The sequence below is a fragment of the Chiloscyllium punctatum genome, chromosome 40, assembly GCF_047496795.1.
Source record: "Chiloscyllium punctatum isolate Juve2018m chromosome 40, sChiPun1.3, whole genome shotgun sequence".
NCBI lineage: Eukaryota > Metazoa > Chordata > Chondrichthyes > Orectolobiformes > Hemiscylliidae > Chiloscyllium > Chiloscyllium punctatum.
This window is the reverse complement of record NC_092778.1, coordinates 38293011-38307433: the sequence shown is the minus strand read 5'-3', so window position 1 is coordinate 38307433 and position 14423 is coordinate 38293011.

Genomic DNA, 14423 nt, shown 5'->3' with positions numbered 1-14423 from the left:
ACAAGCCTTTCATCACGAATGAGATTTCATTCCTGATGAAGGGCTTAGACCTGAAACATTGATTCTCCTGCTCCTCGGATGCTGTGACCTGCTGTGCTTTTCCAGCACCACACTCTTCGATTGCTCATATTTAAGCTTGGGTTAAAAACTTCAATTATATCTAGCAGCGAGAACGTACTCACACATAAATGGTACAGGCTGCACTAGACACTCTTGTCGGTCAAAATTAGAGTGACGTTTTGGGCAAAAGCCCTTCATCAGGTCCCCTGCTGCCTGTTAACACTTGGTTGCACATAGATATCAGATGATGGAATAGGCAGAACGAATTCTGTGTTGTCTGCAATGTTATGAAGAGACTCAGGTTAATCTCACAGCATGATTCTGGGCCTGTTTTCAAGTCCTATCCAACTTTTTCCCCCTTAATCTGTAACAGGTCCCTTCTCTATTTTTGTTGTATCTTGGATGTTTTATCTAAAATCCACGCTTTATCTTCTTAACATCACATACTCAATGCAAGTATTAAATGCTTTTTTATTACACATCAGGAATGTGCAAGTGCAGAAAATACAGAAAATTGCAATCAAAGCTAAGCATTGCTAAATACTATTATATTGTCAAATAAAATCATGGCCTCAATTTAAAAAATCATACAGCACTCCTTTAACAATTATTCATCTTGTGGGTAATTCAGTCTAAGCATTACTTCTCCCTAGCCCTCAATTGTCCCAATTTCAATGTTAACTCAAGGGAACCCAATCTTGCAATTTGCTATTCCAAATTCTATAGACCTCTTTAAATTAATTTAATTTCCATCCCTCTGATAAGTATCAGTGCATTTTACTCTATTTTGATTGTTTCATTAAAAAGTCTATGAAGCATCAAGAGCATGTGTCAGTGCTTTGATTAAAAAGATCAAATCAGTATAGGCTCTCACTCTGCTGAACCATATTAAATGTTCCCAGGAGATAGGTTGTCAATACGACTGACCACAGTCTAAGCTTCATTCTTCAGTGTATCTTTATCATTCGTCCTGTAGACTAGTCACTTCACAATTAACATATCACCATCCCACACATAGTCAGTCATTCCCAAGAGTATATCACAAGTGATATCAAATACAATTCATCCCTGCACATTCAGTCCATCTTATCCAAAAGCAGGACAATCAGGAGGATAACTGGAAGGTTCTGGAAGTATTTGTGTAGATCTCCATCCCTGCATGGTCATGAACAATCTATAAAATCCATCTTTTAATTTCTCAGTGAAAGGGCTGAATTCAGTTGAGACACTGGGGCACCCATGTTGTCTCTTCCTGGAAAAGCTTATGTAACTGTGGCAGATGGGCCTTCCTCTGAAATCATGACACCATGGATAGACATCCCACCTAGTGAATGCTGATAGGCAATCAGAGGCTGATTGTTCCTGTTCTCAGCATCACCATGGGAGGGGGTGGGGTGGGGGGGATTTATGCTTCCAGAATCCCAGGATCATGTTGGATCCAACATACAAGATAAGTCACGGTGGAGTTGGTGACCGGGCTTTTTCAGGTTACAGGGAAGGGTAGTTTGAGTTAGATATAAGGACAAGGTGTGGCTCCTCGTGCATATCCTGTTGTCTGATGTCCAGCCGCTCAATAAGCTGCTGATTTCCACTCACCGAGGGGACAAGCAGCTTCGCAACAGTAGTGAATTACTCATAGTAAAAGGTGGGTTAGTCCCAATTATAGCAGCTGAGGGCCCTAAATGGTCTTTAATGGGTTGAAAAGCAGCAGTATGATAATTGCACAAAAATTATTGGCGCTATGAGATCCTGCTAAGGTAACCTGTGATAATCATGAACCCTGCAATGATTTAGCAATGTCACTGATCTGGCTTCAATTTGCAGGCAATTCATTAGCCAAGAATACACAATAAAAATCATAGCCTCAAAGAATCGTGATCATTCTATTGTTAGCACTGATTGCCTCCTTGTTATGATGTCAGCTAAGTAAATGTGATCAGATAAATAAAATCATAGAATCCCTACAGTGTGAAAACGGCTATTGTATCCATGCTGATCCTCTGAAGAGCATCCAACTCAGATCCAATCCCCTAACCAATCCTTGTAACCCTGCATTTCTCATGGCCAGTCTATCTAATCTGCCATATCTTTGGACAGTGAAAGGAGACCACAGCATCCAGAGGAAACCCATGTAGACAGGGGGAAAAGATGCAAACTCCACACAGACAGTCATACAAGGGTGGAATCGAACCTGGATCCCTGGCACTGTGAGGCAGCAGTGATCACCATTGAGCCATCATGCCGCCCCTAATGTCACCAAAACCCCTGATATCAGAACCTACTCAAGTTAGGACTTGAAGGCAGTGCTTCAGAGCTGCTACTTTTACACACTGAACTGTAAGCATATGGGGACATGGTCTGTAATGTGCAAGGGTGGCTCTTCCTTGGGAGTGAGGGGACGGCTATCATGAGGGTTGATCGGCAGACTTCTACTTCTCAAATTTGGTTTTACAATATACGTTTGGCGAAAGGAACATACCTCCATACTGCTTATTACAATGACCTCCTTAGAAAATTGCTTGCCACACTGAGTGAAGGTGTAACATTTCTGATAGGCTGACGGCATCCTGCAGGGGATCCTGCACTGCCTGCCAACATTTACTCATCTTCCTGGTTGTCATCCAACTCTCCTCAGTCTGTGTAGCCCTCTCTGGTGGTGTGACCAGCTCGCTAATTGTGCTATTCTCAGCCTCATGGCTTCTCCATGGTGAGTCCACTCGCAGATCCAGGTGTTCCAAGCAGCAAACCAGGAGCTGCAGCTGAACCCATTTCCTGCAAATGTAGTCACTATGGAGACTGGAAATGTTCCTGCTTTTCCACACATTGCAAGAGGAGCATTCCACGAGGCTGAAGCTTAACACAAACAATAAACCAACAACAAACTCAGTAACGACTCATTAAGGTCAGATTTCTCACTCCCTATTCCCAAAAAACTACCAATCACAAGGAGAAGCAATTTACACAGTCTCTCTCTCTCTCTCACTCTCTCTCTCTCTCTCTCTCTCTCTCTCTCACTCTCCAGACACTACTCACTCAAGTCACTCGACCTGCTTCTCCTGAACAGCCAATCTTACATCACTTTTTGAGGTGTAACATTAGCACTGGGGCTCCACCCGTTGATTCGGTGCACTGTCACTCCTCTCCCACCACAACCCATTCACCTCAGAGTCACCCTGCTCCTCTCCCATCGTCCCCATTCACCCCTAGGGTCACCCTGACCTCTCATCACCCACATTCACACCCAGGTTCATTTCTCCCTGCTCCAGCTGAGCTCCTTATGGCTTTGCTACAAATTTGAAGAGAGCATGAAGTAGACCACAAATGACATGATCAGTGAGCCCAGCAAGCTGCAGGAGTGGCCACACTATCTCCAGGGGCTGAAACAACAGGTGAAGATTTGCTGAGGAGAATGATGAGGCCCCCAGGTACCACAGTCTTTGAGGTTAGTTTTGTCAAGTGCCTGTCAGAGTCTGTGGTCCCCATGGATGGCTGCTGGCAACATTTCTCCTGAGCAGTGCCACCCTCCACCCCTATCCTACCAGTCGTGCCCCTCGCTGCCCCATTCCATTTTTGCTGCAATGTGGAAAAGGGGAAGGTTGTGTCTGATGGACATGGATGGAAGAGAATGGTCGTGGAGATACAGGTGTAAGAGAGATGGTGATGTGGTCCCTGTGAATGAGTTGGAAGTGCACAGAGTTGGAATGTTTAATCTTCTAAGGGGGGGGGGGGGGGGATGAGATGGGTGAGAGCCTTTGAATGGACATGATGCAGGAGGCAGTGTGAGGGTTCTTTTATAATAGACTCCTTTCTGTTCAGAGTCCCTGAAGCCTTTTTTTCCCCAGAAATTAGCGAAGTATTAATTTTAGTGAATTACTTAGAGGGTTACTCTCTGTGACTGAATGTGACAGAGCTCGAGGGAGTGAGGGGCCTGACAGCAGGAGGTGGCAGATAAGTAATGGTGGCACTTACACTTGCAGAGTGCAAAAGATCCTTTACATTCTCCCTGTACTGCTGTGCATCCTGTTTAACCCAGGACAGAGCACTGACCTGGGATGCAATTCATGTCCAGGCTGGTTGTGTCTGGTGGGTTTGTGGGTCAGTACCAGAAAAGGAGGACCCTATCCACTAACACCAATCCGCTAACCAGGGAACCAACTTGCCTTTTTGAGCCATTTCCTCAGTGATAACAGTGCAACAACACAGTATGAGGAGCAGTTCCTAGCTTGCAGTCTCTGAAATGGCATGCAACTGAGCTTTAAATATGGATGTGGAGGGGTGGACAAAGTTAGGAATCACACAAAACTGGGCTATAGTCTAACAGGTTTATTTGGAAGCACTAGCTTTCGGAGCGCCCCTCCTTTTTCAAGTGGTTGTGGAATATAAGATCATAAAACACAGAAGTTATAGCAGAAGATTGCAGTGTCATACAGTGATATATTGAACAAACCTAGATTTTTAAGTCTTTCATCTTTTAGAATGCAGGTTTTAATTCATTAATATATAAATTCCAGAAAATCTTTTAAGTCACCTTCTCAGGATAACTCAAGATTTTATAACAGAAGGTGACAATTAGAGTCTGTCTGTATCCTAATCTTGAGTGAGACTGGTTCTATTTCCAAAGTGGAATAAATGAAATATTGCATGGATTAACTGCCTGCAGGTAGTGCGTTTTTTGCAACATAGAATGTATCTGCAAATATAATTCAGCAAATGCAAATTCATCCCATAGACTTATATGTCTGTGTGCGAGTGCACGTGAGTGTGGTTGCATGTGTGAAAGCTTCGTAAAATGTGTGCGTGGGTGTGATGGACTATAAGCCTAAGAGTGTGTGTGCGTGTGTGTGTGTGCATATGTGTGTATGTAAGAGTGTGTGCGTATGTGTGCTTGTGTGTGTGTGTGAGAGAGCGTATAGTGTAGTGGGGTCACCTGTAATGAAGCATGAACCCAAGATCCCGGTTGAGGCATCCCCAAAGATATCGACCTTGGTTATCAGCCTCTGCTCGGCCACTTTGTATTGTTGCCTATCCCGAAGTCTGCCTTGGAGGATGGTCACCTGAAGATCCAAGGCCAAATGTCTCTGATTACTGAAGTGCACCCCGACTGGGAGGGAACACTCCTGTTTGTCGATTGTTGTGCAGTCTTCATTCATCCATTGCCGACGCCTCTACTTGGTCTCACCAATGTACCATGCTTTGGGGCATCCTTGCCTGCAGCTTATCAGACAGACAATGTTGACTGAGTCACATGTGCACCCGCTGCATACACAGTGGGTGGTGTCCTCACGGAAAGATTGGGATACAGACAGATTCTAATTGTCACGTTTTGTTATAAAATCTTAAGTTATCTCAAGAAGGTGACTCATAAGAAGTTCTGGGATTTATATATTAACAAACCAAAACCTGCATCCAGAAAGATGGAAGACTTAACAATCCAGGTTTGTTCAATGTATCACTGAATGACACTAATCTTTCACTATAAATGCTGTCTCCTACGATCTTATACTCCACAACCACCTGATGAAGGAGCAGCGCTCCGAAAGCTAGTGCTTCCAAATGAACCTGTTGGGTTATAACCTGGTGTTGTGTGATTTCTAACTTTATGATGGAGTTAGTGGCATGAAGACTCTGGGGTGCCCTTCTGCCTCTCCTGCCGTGTAAAGTCAATGAGAAGGTCATTGAGCTCAGTTGTATAGTTAGTGAGGTGAAGGCTAGTAGATTGTGCGAGGAACATTACTCTGAGCCATGCCATGAATCTCAGTCAACAAAACATTTGAACTGTGAATGGGAAAATTCTTCCGTTGTGTCTATTGTGTAATAGCAAAGAAGGAACATTTGATAATTCAGTGATTAGCTACAAATAAATTAAATAATTTTAGTTTCTTTGTACTGTAAGACTGAAAACATTGCAAGTGACAAATATTCTGAAGACCTAAATAAATGTCAAATTTTCATTTAATTTACATGCAAAAATATTGGTCAAATAAATAGTTCTTGTAGACAGTTCAAAACCTGCAACGTATGCCTGACATTCCACAGCTTGGGTTGTAAATCTCTCAACAGCTCATAAAACACTGACATCTACAGAATAGAGGCAATAAATGTAACAAAGACAGATAAGATTCTGCACATGCTTGCATGCCACTAAATAAAGCTGCCAGAGTACAGGACCACTTGTAATTAGCTTTAACAAATAGGTTTTGCATTTGTTTTGATGCAAAATCAAATAATCTGCCATTCTAGCACATTTTATTCATGAAAGTAAAGGTCTGAATAATTCATATGTCATGGATTGGATTAAAATTACAAGATTGCTTCATTTATCTTCTCCAAATTTACTTATTTGACCAACAGCTTTGTTGGTCTACAGATATCCCTATTCTTTGATTTTTGGAGATTTGATGAGGGTGGTTTTATGAAAAGGGTTTGTTTTCTGATATGATAAGTTATTTTTGTTTTGCAAGTGTCCCAATTCAATTGGGAAGAACGGGCAAATAATTGAGGTCCCACTGTACTATAAGCCATCACAAATGTGTAACAAATCAATTCACCACCAAAATGATCAATATGCCTGATTGACTACTATACAGATCAAAAGTAATTCACACCAGATTCTATAATTAACAGGAAAATAAATGTTTATTGTAAACAAACTTATTCTTCAATAAATGGCAAAAAAACGGTTTGCTTTTTTAAATTTGCTCACGGGATGTGGATGTTGCTGTCTGGGCCAAGAGTTATTACCTATCCCTTGTTGCCCTATGGTGGGGAGCTGCCTTCTTGAATCACTGCAGTCTGTGTGCTGTCAGTACAAATTACGATGAATAATTACAGATTTACTACTATGCATCCTCAGAGGCCATATCCCTTTTAGAACTCCAAAAATAAGTATACCCGTTCACAAAAAAGACATGAAATAAGATGTTTTGACATCACTATGGATGGAAAAATATAGACATGGAAAGTTCTGCAGATCAATGTCCAAACCACATGTGCAGGGAATTATTTCTTAGATTCTTTTGATGTTAGCAACATGATATTACCTACAGAGCGATGGTTAATATTTGATTCAATAGTTGCTTGGCTGGAACTGGGTGTTCTTGTATAATAGAATCTGTTCTTTTCAGAGTTTCTCATGCCTGCCCCTTTCCAAAAATTAGCTAAGTATTAATTTTAGTGAATTATTTGGAGAGTTACTCTCTGTGAGACCAAGCAAGATTTCTCACACAATTTAACAATACTCACCTCATCACCTAAGCACCATGCCTCTGCTCATCAGATCTTGCCTTTCTCCAAAGGTAGAAGTATTCAGCACTGCTGGAAACTCCCAGGATTCCCAGCACCAGTGCCATTTTTAAAAGTTCCATTATGCACTCTGTCAGAGCTGTCAGACAGGAGTTTCCCTTCATCATGCATGTAGAAAAATAAATGCTTCTCAGGGCCTATTGGTGGCACAGCTGACACCTCATTGCAAATATAAGTATACATGTGTAAATCAATTGTTATTTAAGAAAGAGTTCAATTAAGAGTCACATCCGACTTGGCACATAATCTCTCTTCACATGCTGAGTTGCCAGAATTTTCAAGGTTAATTTCAAATTTCCAGCATCCACAATACTTTTATTTAAGAAACAAGTGACCCATCCTCTTAAAATCCTGCCTAAGGGAGTGCTGTACTACCTTTTCCTTAATGCCCACGATAGCTTAACATCTTACCATTCAACATGGACTATCGTTCTTCTGATTACAATAGTCAAACATTGTTGAAGTATCTGATTGGCAGTCAGTGTTTTGCTGCATATGGAGGTCAGAAAGGGTTTTTTTTGTTCAAGAATGTTTAACTGTTACAGACATTATTGCTATGATTTCCAACTGCTGTGATCAATTTCTGGCTTGAATAATTAATAGCCAGCATTTGGAAATTGAATAGACTCCTCGGCCATCTTATGATGCTTAAGGTTCACATGATACAATTTTCTAAAGAACCTATAATCAGGTAAGAAGCCCAGCTGGAAACTGCTTCCAACTCTAATTTGGCTTCAAAGGACGGAGTTGATTCAAAATCTAATTAATACTCATTGGTGCAAATGGATGGACTGTGTACTGCACCTGTTATTCCAGGTGGGCATACCAATCATACTTAATAAAACAGCTAGAGTTCACAAGAAAAGGCCAGGAAAGAATTCAACTTTGTCTTCAACACATCTAAGAGGGTCAAAAGAGCATCTTGATATCCCTCCATTCTAAAGATTCTGGTTCATTGAAGAGACCCAACGTGCAGCCTGGTTTGATGTGAAGATGGACCAATTTTCTACCATCATTGCAACTTTGAAGCCACTATTCACTCACAGCATGCAAATGAGTCTCAGTCTTCACATTGTATGAGTGGTCGGGCAGAGTCTATTTTATACCCATTTCAATTAATGGAATACCCCACAACGGGAAAGTGAGACTTTGTCAAAATTTGGTGTTGAATATGTTGGATTAACATAATGAAGACTTTTCATATTCAATTACTTGCTTCTTTCTATCAACACAATTCATTTTAAAAATGGAAAAGTGACCACAATTGTATGATCTTGAAAATGCGGATTTGGCGCTTGCTCTTTTGATAGATGTTTGATTCAAAATGCTGCAAGTATTGTGTTAATTTTGTCAATGTCAGGCTATGCCAATGTACCCTCCCAAACACATTAAAATACTCATAATTTAAAATCAACAAGCAAGGAAACATCACACCAGTACGTCTCCCTAATTTTGATCATCGGTTCATTCACATTCAGTCTATTTAGAAAGCTGCTATCAAGGAAGCTTTCACATTTTACTGCAACTATTCTAGAAACTCAATTGCACAAAATATAAAATGCACGAAATCTCAACAAGGAAAGTGTTTTTGAAGTTTTTTTTTAAATGCTATTACGTGACCAGGAGAAAAGCTGTTTGTTACACTGACTGAAGCATGGTCTCAATGTTGAGAGACCACTGCAAATAGAAACACTACTGGAGAATGTATGCATTTGGGAGTTAGGGCATGATCAGTTCAGTGAGTACCAATCAGAAAGTGGATGCGACTTGGACATTTTGTAATAATATAAAAAGATCAGCTAATTTCAAACCATGCAATTCATTTGCACCAATATTACATTTGTATCTCCAGCCTCAGCAGCATGAGTGGCCCAATAGATTGACACTTCCAGACAGACAGTAGGAGTATAGAGCGTGGACATCAAGCTTTCCCCAGATTCTGATTATTTCTGCTGATTCCATTTGTTCAATGCCAATGTTTTTTTGGTATGCTAATAAGATTGGCAGGATATTTCTGTGGGGTAGCATGGTGGCTCAGTGGTTAGCACTGCTGCCTCACATCGCCAGGGATCCGGTTCAATCCCAACCTAGGGTCACTCTCTGTGTGGAGTTTGCACATTCTCCCCACGTATGCATGGGTTTCCTCTGGGTGCTCTGGTTCCCTCCCGCAGTCCAAAGACATGCAGGTTAGGTGAATTGGCTATGCTAAATTGCCTGTAGCATTCAGTGATGTGTAGGTTAGGTGCACTAGTCAAGGGTAAATATAGAGTAGGGAATGGGTCTGGATGGGTCACTTTTTGGAGGGTCAGTATAGACTTGTTGGGCTGAATGGCCTGTTTCTACACTGCAGGGATTCTTGTTCTAATTTTAATTTCAGAGTAACTCAGTAAAATTGACTAAAGTGATTGCAACTTCCCAATGACATCCCTAGAACGAACTGTCGGCTGCAGTTGTGTGTCATGGTCATGCAGAGATCTCAACGTAGCTGATTCTACAGGAATTACCTTGGAATTTGAAGTTTTCATGTGGCAATTTACCCAGCATCTGGAACCTGTAAAGAAGACCACAACTCTGATTGAGATTGATTATTTCAGAGGGGTCAAATTCACTTTAGCTTAATAGTTACCAGGAAAGTTAAAGGATTAGTGCTTGAAACTCCTGGGTAATTATTAAACTGAATTCTAGCTCCCCACTGGCATGAAACTAGGTAATAAATAATAAGAGTAAGTAATATTAGACTGCTAAGTGGGGCAAATGGATGCAAATGAACCTCTTGCAACCTTCTAGTGAGCCTCTCATTTTACTGGTCAAACTGTGGTTGAAGAATCAGTCTTTTTCCTCTCTCATTGAGAATCTCATTTCTGGCAATCTTGCACTACTTTCCAAATGTTTTTTCACCAGGGGCTGGAAAGATTTTGCTCTATAAGTTAGAGTCTAGTATGTCTACGATTATCCTGTAAATAGTATCTCGCATCTATTGCATTGTAAATAGTGTTATTTAGAAATCTAAACCTGAAGATGGTTGTAGACTTTGCCTTCTTGGTAACATGGCTGTGAAGCTTATGGTAATGCACCAAAGCATAAACTGGAAGAATGGCCATCTTCCTGATGTCTGTATAGAGAAACAGGATGCCATTGATGACTACCAGTCACTTCACAATATAGCAGGAACACCAGTGACCCTGCTAGGACTCAGCTGCACTGTCGGGGAAACAAAGCCAATAAGATCTATAATCTGAGTCTGGTATCAAGAAGGAAAATGGAGATGTGTCCTGGGCCACTGATGGGCCTAGCATGCCATTTTACAATCAGTTCATCAACCTGATACACCTACAACTTCAGTGGGTAGGTCTTGCTCCCTAAGATCCATCCATCTCCTTGATAACAATCAAGAACAAATGATGCCCAACGAGATCCCTGAACTCCTTTCACCTTTGTAATATGCAGGGAGGATTGAAGGCCCTGAACATATGACTTCAGATCCTAATAGGATTCTCGATAGAAAGGATGCCAACTAAAGAATGTGAAAACTAAGAATTCAGGAAGCAAAGAACCTGACTCACAGTGCCAGAACACAAGGCTGTGGTTTACTTGCTTTAATTATCTTTGTTGTCTTCCTCAGCTGTGAGAATCGTAAATCATTTCAATACTTGCATTTAACTTGATAAGCAAGAAACCAAGTACAAATTCAGGATTCACACTTGAGAATAATGAGTGGAATTATGTTAATAGATGTTTATTGGTTTCAGTGAGGATATCAGTGCCGCAGCACAAGCATCTTTGAAAATTATTGCAGTGTAATAAGTTCCATCATTACTTGCTGAAACTTTGTAAGGAATAATCGCACTTTTCACTGTACTAGTCATGTGATACAATTCTCAGCCCAATCACCCTAAATTTTGTTTGAGCAATGACACAGCAGAAAAAGCACCACTGTGCTTTTGGATATGGTAGGGTAGATTTTCAACATTCTCATCGAGGTATTGATAGCTGGATTGCAGATTGGAAATTCTGAAGAGAAGGTTAGCTACTCATTATGGAATCAAGCTGAGTTTTCTATCACTGAAATATGCAATATCTCTGACCTGGCAACAATTTCTGAAGTCCCCATGTATGCAACTAAACAGGGAAGTTGAGAGGTTGCTATTATTTTTTTCTGTGATTCTTGACATGTTTTACAACTGAAGCTGTGATATCAGGTCTGTGGTTTACCATTTTAAAAAAAGAGTCATAGAGACGTACAGACCCTTTGGTCCAACTTGTCCATGCCAATCAGATATCCCAACCTAATCTAGTCCCATTTGCCAGCATTTGGCCCATGTCCCTCCAAACCCTTCCTATTCATATACCCATCCAGATGCCTTTTAAATGCTGCAATTGTACCAGCCTCCACCGCGTCCTCTGGCAGCTCATTCATACACTCACCACCCTCTGCATGAAAAAGTCACCTCTTAGGTTCCTTTTAAATCTTCCCCCTTTCACCGTAAAGTTCTACCCTCTAGTTCTGGACTCCCCCACCCCAAGGCAAATACCTTGTCAATTTATCCTATCCATGCCTCTCATGATAGGTCACCCCTCAGCCTCTGACACTCCAGGGAAAACAACCCCAGCCTATTCAGCCTCTCCCTATAGCTCAAATCCTCCAACCCTGGCAACATCCTTGTAAGTCTTTTTTGAACTCTTCCAAGTTTCACAACATCCTTTCGATAGGAGGGAGACCAGAATTTCACACAATATTCCATAACTGCCATAACTAATGTCCTGTACAGATGTAACCTCTCAACTCCTATACAATTTATTTTAGAGATTGACCTTTTGAACTAGTGGAAAGTGGGTTTTGGCAAATGTGTATCAGAGTGTTTAATGATTAATTTGTCAGCATTTTTGGAACCATGACAGCTTTTTAACCAGTATGGGAGAGCAGATCCCTGGAATGATGAGATTTATCTGTATTGGAAAAGGTTTATGAATGGATAAACTAAACATTGAGGAGATTAGTTTCTTTTTTGTGTTAGAAGATCACGATTTTCTTTGCCGAGAGGAAAAATCTATAGTTTTGGAAGTTTCTGTGCTCAGTTTGTTAGGTTGTGGTCGAAGTTAAACATGTGCTATAGTTAATTCTGAAGAAAGGAGTTAGGTTGGATCAGTTAGGAAGTAGGTAACCTCAGGGAAAAGATTTTAGCTTGAAATTCCCAGATCAGGAATGTTTAGCTAGAACGTTGAGAGAGTCTAAGCTTAGTTTTCCATGACCAATCAAGGTAGGGATTAGCAAAGTCCCAAGACTAGGAATTGAAATGAACAATGACGTTAAATATCTGGAAGTGAACCGACTCTAATGTTTGATTATTGTAAAATGATGGAATTGGAATAGATGGATCTGACATATCCAGAAATAACATCAACTGGAATCATCAGAAAGCCCATGCAGATGGAATACAACTGGAATAAAATCAGTGAACAAATAAGAACTATCACCTTTAAATGAGCCATCTTTCTGTAAAAGCTATTGAAAATGTTGCACCTTGCAGAATGAGGTACAGCCATGTTTTCAATAATGTACTAAGTTCATATATACTACTTCTGTCTCTGTGAAACAGATTTCCCATCTGTGAAATTTCATAGCAAATGTCAACATTATGATAAAATATCACATATTTTTAAAACATTATACTTTTTAAAATATTTATGGTATGAGTTTTTATTCATCTTTTTTGTGTCTCAATCATGATATGATTCCCTGTAAAATAATATTAAAAATAAAAGGACAATTCTAGTTTGCTGTCTGTGGGCATTTTCCACTGTTGGTGGATGCCTTGATTTTCCTGTTATTTGGCATCAGTTTTGGATTGTGCATCAAGTTGCTTTCAAGGACCGTTTGGTAGCAAAAAGGATATGAGTTGGCATGGGGTTTATAAGTGACAATTCTCTTTTTGTGTCAAAGATAAAGCCTGCAGGTGTTCAATGTAAAAAGATTGCACGACACTATGTTAAAAAAGAGCAATCAGTTATCCTCAATTTGCAATATCACAAAGATCAGATTCTTTGGTTATTATCACATTCCTGGATGTGGGCGGGTTTTGTGTTCAAAACTGAGAGTGCTTCCTTTCGTACAACAGTGACAATACTTCAAAAGTATTTAATCGATTGTAAACTATTTTAACACATCTGATGGTTTGAAAGTATTGCATGAATGCAAGGGTTTTTGTTTCAAAACAAGACCGAGCAAGAAAAGGTTTTACATCTCCAAAACAGAGTTTCCATGCCTGTAATAGTAATTTTTTTTAATACCAGAGTAGCTCTTGAATCCAAACATGTATTTAGATTGCTGAAACAGCACATAGATAAGAACAAAAGCAATTTAGATATCCACATGCCTTTAGCTGGTGAGTGGTTAGCTCAGAGAGCCAGAGGGTTGTGGAGCAGAGTTCCTGACCACGGGCAGTGATGGTGAGGCAGGAAAGCTGGGATAGTCAAACAGACGCTCCTTAGAAATAGGGTGCCGTAGGTGGAAGGAGAGTTAGTGGGAGTGGGGGCAACAGATGGAGAAAGGAATTCCTCAGTATACTGTAACCCCACGGGCTCATTCCATTCAAATACTGTCAATAGTTCCTCATTTATCCTTAATTTCTTTTCATGTTTGTAATGACCCGATGTCAGTGAAATAAAGAATCCTTGCAACATAATCTTTGGGCCATCTGTGTATTTAAATCTCATGTAACACTGAGCACGTGGTTCAGCTGAACATAGCAGTGCAGATTCCATTCAGGCCTGGCAAAGTAGACTTAGGACCTGCTTCTTCACTCTCGCCCGAGGATTGAAGGCAACGTCAGACCACGTTGGATCAGGATGAAGCATCAGCAGATAATCAGCCAAGTACCTGCCTTCAGGCTGAACGCCCAGGAATGAATTAATATTTTTCTCATAATAAAATGCTCTAAGGTATTTCACAAGAATATTGTAAAACAAAATATGTCACCAAGATAGATAAGGCGATCTTAGTCCAGATAACTGAAAGCCTAGTCAAAGGGGTAAACTTTAAGGAGATTCTCAAAATAGAAAAG